Genomic DNA, 9,212 nt, shown 5'->3' with positions numbered 1-9,212 from the left:
ACACTATTTACGCCGTCAAGGGATTAACTAATAGTTTCTTCGATCGTCCGTGCAATTTACTTTTGTTTTTAGGTACCAAAAATATTAATTTCGGTTATTTAATTTCCACGCAAAAGTAGCAGAAAATCTACATGAACATACATGACGTCGTGTTCATACATCCCTTTGTTTACGAGTAAAATATATTTTACCTGAATCGAAATATTTAAGTGCAAGAGCAAAAAGTTCGAGCTTGTTGGTACATACCTGCAAATAGATCAGCTTCTAATTTAGAACTATACTATATTTTCTTGTCATTTCTTCGTGTTTAAACAAAATTCTAAAGTTCAAGCTGATCTATTTACACGGTGTAAAATGTGGTCGCGAAGTGTGGTAGGTCGTCTAAGATACCCGTGATTGGTACAACTGTGTGTCACAGTATTAAAAGTGAAATCGTGTCCTTGAACTAAGGAATTAATTACATCACATAAAATTATGAAATTAGCACCTCGGTGGCCATATATATCCTAAAATAAGGTTTGCGAAATACACTTTAGAATATATATGTATATAATGACGACCCTACTGAGCTAAAAGCAATGAAATTTTCAAAATGTAACAAAAGTTTTAGGATAATTCCTTTCATACTATTTTTATAGAAACACCGAGCGGCAATCCAAATGCCTGTTGTTCTAACCAAACATTGTTTACACTGAGCACCGCATGCATGCGACTAATCATGCAGCAAGAAGTAATCGCAATTGTTCACTCTATTTCTATACGCACCTTCGAACTCAGATCAAATCTGGCCCAAAACAGCGCTTGCCCAAGTGAACATTATACCCAGGCAGCACACCAATGTTGGACCTACATTGGGCCAACAATGGTAAACGCTGGCTCCGGAGGTTGGTCCAACATTGGTTTTCTGGCCGAGCGCAACTTCTTCCAATGTTGGCCCAGCCATTGGCACCAACGTTGGGCCATCGTTCAACCAATGTTCCAGCCATCATTGGCACCAACGTTGGGCCATCGTTCAACCAACCTTCCAGCCGTCATTGGCGCCAACGTTGGGCCATCGTTCAACCAATGATCCAGCCATCATTGGCACCTTTTTTAGGCCATCGTTAAACCAATATTTCAGCCATCGTTGGCATCCACACTATGTCGACATAGTGTGGATGCCAACGATGGCTGAAATATTGGTTTAACGATGGCCTAAAAAAGGTGCCAATGATGGCTAATGATGGATAAGAAACAGGCCAGGGGTTCTTAAAACTCAATGTTGGAATAACCAGGATTTAAACACATTGCCATCATTGCATGGCCAGCATTAAAGATATGGCATTAACACTGGGACATGCCAATGAATCAGCTTGACTGCAGATAACGGCCTATTCAATGATTGAACTTGTATACCAATGATGGCATAGCCATTGAATTAGTGTGAAAGCCAAAATTGGCATAGCCAATGACCATTGGCTATGCCAATTTTGGCTTTCACACTAATTCAATGGCAGGTCCGTGTGTTAATTCCATATCTTTAATGCTGGCCACGCAATGATGGCAATGTGTTTAAATCCTGGTTATTCCAACATTGGGTTTTAAGAACCCCTGGCCTGTTTCTTATTAGCAGCCCACTGCAAGAAAAACATTCTGGGCACAAATGGCAAGGTCGTCCTATGCTTTGTCTGTGCACTATTTTATCTGGAGAGCAAATGACTATTTCAAGGTCAATTAATACTTTTTTCGGAACTTTTATTGAAAGGGGCTAGGGAGGAAGCTCAGCGGGGAGCCTATGCCTGGTCCTGGGGAAGGTCCTGGGGCGAGTCCTGGGGCTGGGGAGCCATTACGGCTTCCGAACGCCTCTTCCTGCTGCCTCCCCTGTCGCAAGACCCTGGCAGCCACTTCAGCACCATTTTTAAGCTGACGATTCTTCAATTGTTAGCTTCGCACTGATGGCATCTACGAAAAGATCCAAAGGTCAAAGATCAACGCTTTCAAACCCACATTGGTCTTAGTAAAGCACACTCCCAAGCAGCACTTCAACAAATGTTAAGGTTTGAGTGTCCCCTAAAAAGTCCCTCGCTCACGACTTTTCAGTCCTTGCGGCGTAGCACCCGTGGTAGCCGATGATCAGGGGTCTACAATGTCAGGGCCGAGGTCCGGACGTAGTGACGAGGCAGTTGACCGATGGCCGAAGGCTTGAATCAGGCCCCGTACGCCGGTGGCAGTCTATGACCAGGTGTCCGCCAAGGTCTGGGCCGAAGGACGTAGCGACGAGGCAGTTGGGTGTTGGCCGAAGGCTTGAGTCAGGCTCAGAACGTCTGTGGCACGGAGTGGCAGCGGAAGTTCAACTGCGCCACGCATGCAGTCTTGTCTACCTCCGGAAGGTTGGCGCCCGGACTGCGTGAGAAGTGGGTTGTGGGTCGGGCCTCTTGACGTCTGGTCACGTTGACGGAGGTCCGGCCTGGTCGCGTCTGCACCGTCCTTTGTCAACCGCCCGAATCCCCTCTCGCGCTCCTCGCATACCCCCACCTCGTCTTCTTCTTTCTCGTCCTCTTCGGCTGGTCGCATGATCGCTCATCACACCAGACTAAAGCCTGGTTCAGACAGTTGCGTTTGACTGCGTTTTACTGCGTTGAGGCAGCGAGAAACCAGGACATCCCTGCTGCTTATATCGCGTGCCAAGATGATTCCTTGAATTGGATTCCACGCTTCATACGAAGCACAGATGTGCCGGTGACTCGCTTTCGGTACTCGACGCAACTCAGTCAAACGCACTCAAACGCAAGTGTCTGAACCGGCCTTAAGCCAATCAATTGGCGACGTGCGCGACCGAAAGCGTCGCTGTGGTCGGCCTTTCACGATTGGCCCAAAAGCTGACTATGACGTCGGAAAGGGTATACCATCGACGGAAATAAGAAGAATGAAGGAACTTTAATTTCGACGGTGTTGGCAGTGTTCCTTTGAGAACGCAATGATGTCAGGCTTCCACCATGCTATTTACAAACACCATCGAACTTGTTGTTCGCAAGGTAATGACGTGACAAGGGGGAACCATATGAGGGCGCCACCAAGACATCTCGCCGCTAATTACCAACGTTGGTAGGCCACTGGCTAAGACAGGCAATTGGTGGCCAGCTTAAACCAATCGTTTATTTTTAACCTGTCACCGAACACGGTTTTTTTCTGCGTGGACGTTCAAACTTGCTACAGCTCGCAATGCATACAGCGTTCTAATTCAGTTGCTAACTTGCTCTGCGTGTGAAAACAGAAGAATCGTTCCACCCGGAGGCATAGCTAGAGATTGTTCTCAGCGTGCGCGATCAGCACATTAAAAGAACTAAGCCAATTATATATAACATTGGTAAGCCACTGGCTAAGACAGGCCAATGTTGCCCAGCCTAAGTCAATCGATTAGCAATGTCGGTAATTGATTGGCTTAAGCTGGCCAACATTGGCCTGTCGTAGCCAATCGATTACCAATGATGGCAACTCATTGGCTAAAATAGACCAATGTTGGCCAGCCTAAGCCAATCGATTACCAATGTTTGTAACCAATTGGCTAAGACAGGCCAATGTTGGCCAACCTGAGCCAACCAATAGCCAACGTTGTTAAGGCGTTGGCTGAGGTTGGCCAATGTTGGCCAGTCTAAACCAATCGATTGCCAACGTTGGTAAGCCATTGGCTGAGGTAGGCCAATGTTGGCCGGCCTAACCCAGTCGATTACCAACGTTGGTGAGCCGTTGGTCAAGGCAGGCCAACGTTGGCCAGTATATTCCACTGTACCACCAATATTGGTTCTACGATGGCCACATTGGCCCAATATTGGACCATTGTTTGCCGATTGAATACCAATGTTGGCCCGACGTCGTGTGCTGTCTGCGTTCTTATACAGAATAAGCTGGCATAGCCTGCCTGTGGAGGGTTGTTCTTGACAAGATGCCGGACAATTTAAGTTGCAAATGAGCATCACCCTTGGTAATTGATAATTTTTACACGATACCGTTAAGGAGCTCATGTCGCAGGAAATCCGATGCCGGTGGCGTGACTAGAAAATCTTGATTGGGCGATAGCTTCATGACGTCAGAGCTACATATCCTCGCGCAGGATTTTCAAACAGCCCACAATGCTTACGTGAAACGTGACATCACGCGTGGAATGAGTGATTAAAACATGACACGTAATGCGAATTAAAGGTCGCCGTATGTTTCAAATGATTTTACTTTTGAAAGTAATTCCTTTGCCTTAAAGAAAAAAAAAGAATTTTAGGCAGGATTTGAACCCACGACCCTTTAGTTGCAAGTCAGACGCCACGCGAGGCACGCTTGCGCGGCAAATGAGAGTGCGATGCAGACGAGACCCGTTGACGCTATCGCGTTCCACTTTTAAGGACGAAGCTTAAGCGTCCTTTAAGATTCTTTTTTAATAAGTAAAACGAAGTAGTATATCACGTTCTACTCGACATGGCAGCTACTTAATTGGACACTTTCTGACGGTTTAGTGCTTAATAGTCATAGTTCCGACGCGCGCCCCTGTTTACTTTGTGTTTGTCCAGCACAGAGACCCATAAAAGTGATCTTCACCACATAAAAGAGGCAATAACAGAATTCTATATGTTTGAGAAGTTAGATGTGTGAGGAACACATAGTTTTTTAAATTAGCTTCAATATCAGAAATCTATGTAAGGCCGCCCAATATTACTTACAACGTGCTTGTCGAGGATAAAAACGCCGGAAAAGATTGGCGGAACACCTTTCAAATAATTTGGGGGCATTGCTTTAGAGTGGTCGGCCCTCTGTTTATTTCGTCAAATATTGAGTTAGTAATTAAACATATTTTATATTGATCAATAAATTTTACTTTCTAAAGTTCTCATAACCGCTTGAGACCGATGCTGAAGGACGACACTCGAAACTACGCGAGCTGTGGAGTCTGCGTAAAAGTGTTTTTCTGCTTGGCTGATTGGCAGTTGTGAAACATCGGATTGCAAGGTTCGCTAAAAAGACTCTGTGCTCACATAATGGATTAGAAGTCAAATACACGAAATGCTTAAAAAGAGAGAGATAATTAATGTTTTTTTTTTCAAATAATTCCTTGCAGAACGCCTCACTGAAAAAAGAGATGCGTAAAGATGCGCGCAATGAAATTCATGATTTTGCATAAATATCCCGAAGGACAGACAAATATTCTTAAAATCTTAGTATAAATCACATTTAATCAGCTTGCATCAGCTCGAAACTTCGCGAAATACTGCCTCGGGAGGCTAATGTTATATTCGGTTTTACCTGCACTTGTTTTGGGCCCTCACTTTACACACTATGCTAGAGTAGTCATGCGCTCTAACATTTCTCTAGGCCACCGTATATTATGGCGAGACTGCTATAAACACTGCACAACTTTACATTTAGGACATTTATTGCTAGTGTTGCGAGCATCATATTTCACCAGAAAGCTGAACTATTTAGCATGGTATGCACGTGATGTCATCACACTATAGGCTAGTGGTCATTCTGATTTCTTCTTGCTGAGAAAATCGAATTCGACGGTGCAAAAGGCACGCTGCAGGAGGTTCAAGCTCAGTGAAAGCAAAGTATTTGAAAGGCACGTATTAGTATTCGTAGTGCATCGTCGTGAGGAACGGCGCTAGCGTCCGGCACGATAAAAACGTGCTTTTTTCAAGAGCGTTTTTGCAAACAAAGTAGTTTCCGGGGTCACGCTTTTTGGACTGCGCCAAAGATGGCAGGAAGGAGGAACCTTTACAACACAGTATGCTTTTAAAACTCCCCCCTCCCCCCCTCCACACATACACACAGACGCACTTCTTCATACAGCGGTGCTGTTAAAGGCTAGTTTCCCAGTGTCGTGTCCGTCAATAAACGAATAATGACACTAAACTCCGCCATCTATAAATGACGACGGAAAGCAGACAACCCGCTTGCCGGTTGTCTGGTTGCCGCCGCCGTTCGTAGAGGGTGGCAACCCCTCCAGCCTTTTCATTCTGGCTTACCGACCTGCGGCCGGCCATTACTTCATTCCCACCATAGTACAGCTTTATTGGTCGTCACCAGAGTGGGAAGACTTAAAGTATGCCTGAGGAATTACCTCCTTAGTTTGTGTCTGTTAATTTGACAATTTTATTTGACACTTGTTAACCGCAACCCTTCATTGCTTTTATTTTGCACCCTGTGAAGTTCCAAGGGGTCATATGAAACGATATCGGGTTGGAATGTTCATGACCTTTCCGAGGCGTACTGTCCTCTGGCTCAAGTGTACTCGCACAGGCCGCCACTGATTCAGAAGCTTCTTCGTCGTGGTGAAATTGCAAAGATTAAACGAGATTATTTCCTCTTCCCGTCCCAAAGATGGATGACGTAATTGTGGGATTGAAACCATCTGCCAGGTCGACAGTTGAGCGCGGCTCATGGATTGGACACGAGAACTGCGTCAGCACTGGACATCGGCTCGTAACATTGAATGTCTCGGCTGAAACTTGGCTAGTGGCTCGTGTCCAACCACTGCGTTGATGAGAATAGCCCAACTCTAACAATGCCTGGAGCTCAGCGCGCGTTTTCGTCCTTTAAAACCCCAGCGCGGCGGTATGATCAAGGTTGGCGGCATAAGACAGGCACCAGGCCACGCGGCCGCTTCTGGCTCCGAGTTGAGGGGATGAACGATGCTCACATTTCTCTAACTGTTTGGCGACTGCCATGGCCTAGAAAAATAAGCAAAGCCAAGTTCAATCAGTTATTAGCGTTAGGGAGTGATCCTGAGTAGTATTTAAATATTCTTATAGCTCATTTAAGCAAAATACAGAGGGGGTCGAAACTTTGGCAATATCTTGAGAACAACGCTCGTGTGAGATTTACCGCGACTGCCAACCTTCGGCTGTTTTTCTGAGGTCGCTAAAATATATTATCTTTTTTTAGGTATTCCTTCCGTACACACGTGTAGTTGTATGTAACGTCATATTAATAAGTCGCATTTAGTCATTTCAGAACTTCTATTCTCAAGGACATTTCTCGGATGCAGTACAGCAACAACGAAAAAATGTTTCGGTGCCTCAATAATGTAAAATTGGTCTTGCAACATTTTTTCTTGTACTTTCAATAAATAGTGTTAAGAAATAACCCCTGGCGTTGATCGATTGCGGAAACACTCATTAGTTTTCCCCTAATAACAGATGCAGGAAAATAAAGGATATAGACAGCTGTCGATATCTCCTCAACTCGCAATTTGAACAACCGGCCACGTGATCTGACGCTAATTATATACCACCAGTGTTTGTCACAGTCATGCCCTCGGCGGCTAGGGTTTGGAAAGCAAAAGCTTGGGCAGAGCTTCAGATATTGTTGAAGTTGTGATATTAATTATCATATTTAATTGACACGAGCCGTTACCCGAATGTTTGGCGACGCTGACTGTCACGAACCCGAGCACTCGACTCCGGGTTATGAAAATCGCCTACGTCATGGTGTCACGTGACCCTCGGTGCGAAATCGTGATGTCATGTTACGTCGTGCTGTCAACAAGGTTAATACATCTAATGACTTCCTCAAATTAAATCGAGTTGATGCAGTGAGTCACGTGACGTTACGAGGCCCCGTGACATTACTTGACAACATGTATTGACACCATGACGTGACGTGACCACGTGACACTTGGTTAATCATAGTGCCAATACAAAGGTGCCACGAAAACCCACAATTTCATACATTGGAATTCTGTATATGACGATTTGATCAATAGGTAGAAATACAGCCGCCAATTTTTTATTCCCATATGTTCATTTTGTGGTACTAACAAAAAAGAAAATAAAACGAAATGTTTCCTAGAACCGTTTTGAACCGGTTACCGTTATATTTTTTTTTCGGTACAGTTCCGGTTCAGTTCCAAAATGGCGGCGAAGATTTCGGTTCGGTTCAGTTCCGGTTCGGCTAAAAATAACGGTTCGGTTCCGGTTTTCGGTTCGGTTCGGTTCCGGTTCGACACCCTGGTAAAAACCCTCGCGCCTCCAAGCGAATACATTATAGACTCAATAGAGGGAAAAGAATACGCGTCCCTTCTAGTGACCTCATTAAGTCTTCGGTAATCAACGCAAAGGCGCGCGGTGCCGTCTTTCTTTGGCGCCAAAACTACTGGAAGCGCCCAGGGACTCTGAGATGGCCGCACCGCCCCCGTGTCCAGCATCTCCTCGAGAGCCGCGTCTAGGAGGGCCCGTTTATGTACGCTTAGTGGTCTAGGATCATACCCCCACGGCCTGGCCTCTCCCGTATCTATCCTATGGTGTAAAACAGTCGTAAGCCCCGGTTTCTCGGTAAACATAGTTGCGTGTTAGGACAAGGCGTTCGCTAGCATCCACCGTTGGTCGGCACGTTCCATTCCCTGCACCAGAGATGATGGGGCAACAAAGGGAAGAAGAGGAGAAAACGCACTGTAACGATACCCGTTGTTCCTCAAGTCCAGGATTATGCCCTCATGACAGACGAAGTTCTGCCCCAAAATAACAGGAATCGACATACCGGGCAAGTAAACGAAACGTTGCCTCCTTCGTCTGCCGTCAAGGCCAAGGTGAAGGCGCATCGCCCCTTGCGCTTCGGCCAATCCTGTCGCTAAACGCAGCGTAGTTACAAGTTCCCGCGCGCAAAGGTTCCTGTTACGGCAGTCCTCGTACACATTATCGCCAATTAGAGAAAGGGTAGACCGGTGTCAATTAGTGCCGAATATTCTGTACCACCGATCTCTACACGCACGTACGGGCCCTTCTCAGGTGTCGTGCTCTGAGCCCGACACGCCGACGGGGCCATCGCCACGCGGTCGCCGGCCACAATTTCCGCCCTGTCGGCACACTGATACTGGGCCTCGGCAGCGGCCGGCAAGCTCGACTCAGAGGACCTGATTAGTGGCGCCGGCCTCTGGCGTTTCCCTGGGAGCCCTGAGAACCAGACGCTACCCACGTGCAATGCCGCCTGATGTGCCCAAGACGGTGACAGTTGTAACACCTGACTTGTGGCCGGTCGTTACGCGCAACCTGTCCATTGTTACCCTCACGCGACACTTCGTCTGTGGCAAACCGCGATAAGTCATGGTTCCCGCGACTGTCGTGACCAGTCGCGCCTCCGCGGTGGTTGACCACTGCGCCACCCCTACGGGCCTGCACTCGGGCCGAGTTTGCGTTAGCTGCCCTGCGCCTTTGCTCGTAAGCGAAGGGGTCCAAAGCCCGGGGCGTTAT

This window comes from Ixodes scapularis, unplaced genomic scaffold (genome assembly GCF_016920785.2).
Source record: "Ixodes scapularis isolate PalLabHiFi unplaced genomic scaffold, ASM1692078v2 PGA_scaffold5__190_contigs__length_132052651, whole genome shotgun sequence".
Taxonomy (NCBI): Eukaryota; Metazoa; Arthropoda; class Arachnida; order Ixodida; family Ixodidae; genus Ixodes; species Ixodes scapularis.
This window is presented reverse-complemented; position numbering follows the sequence as displayed.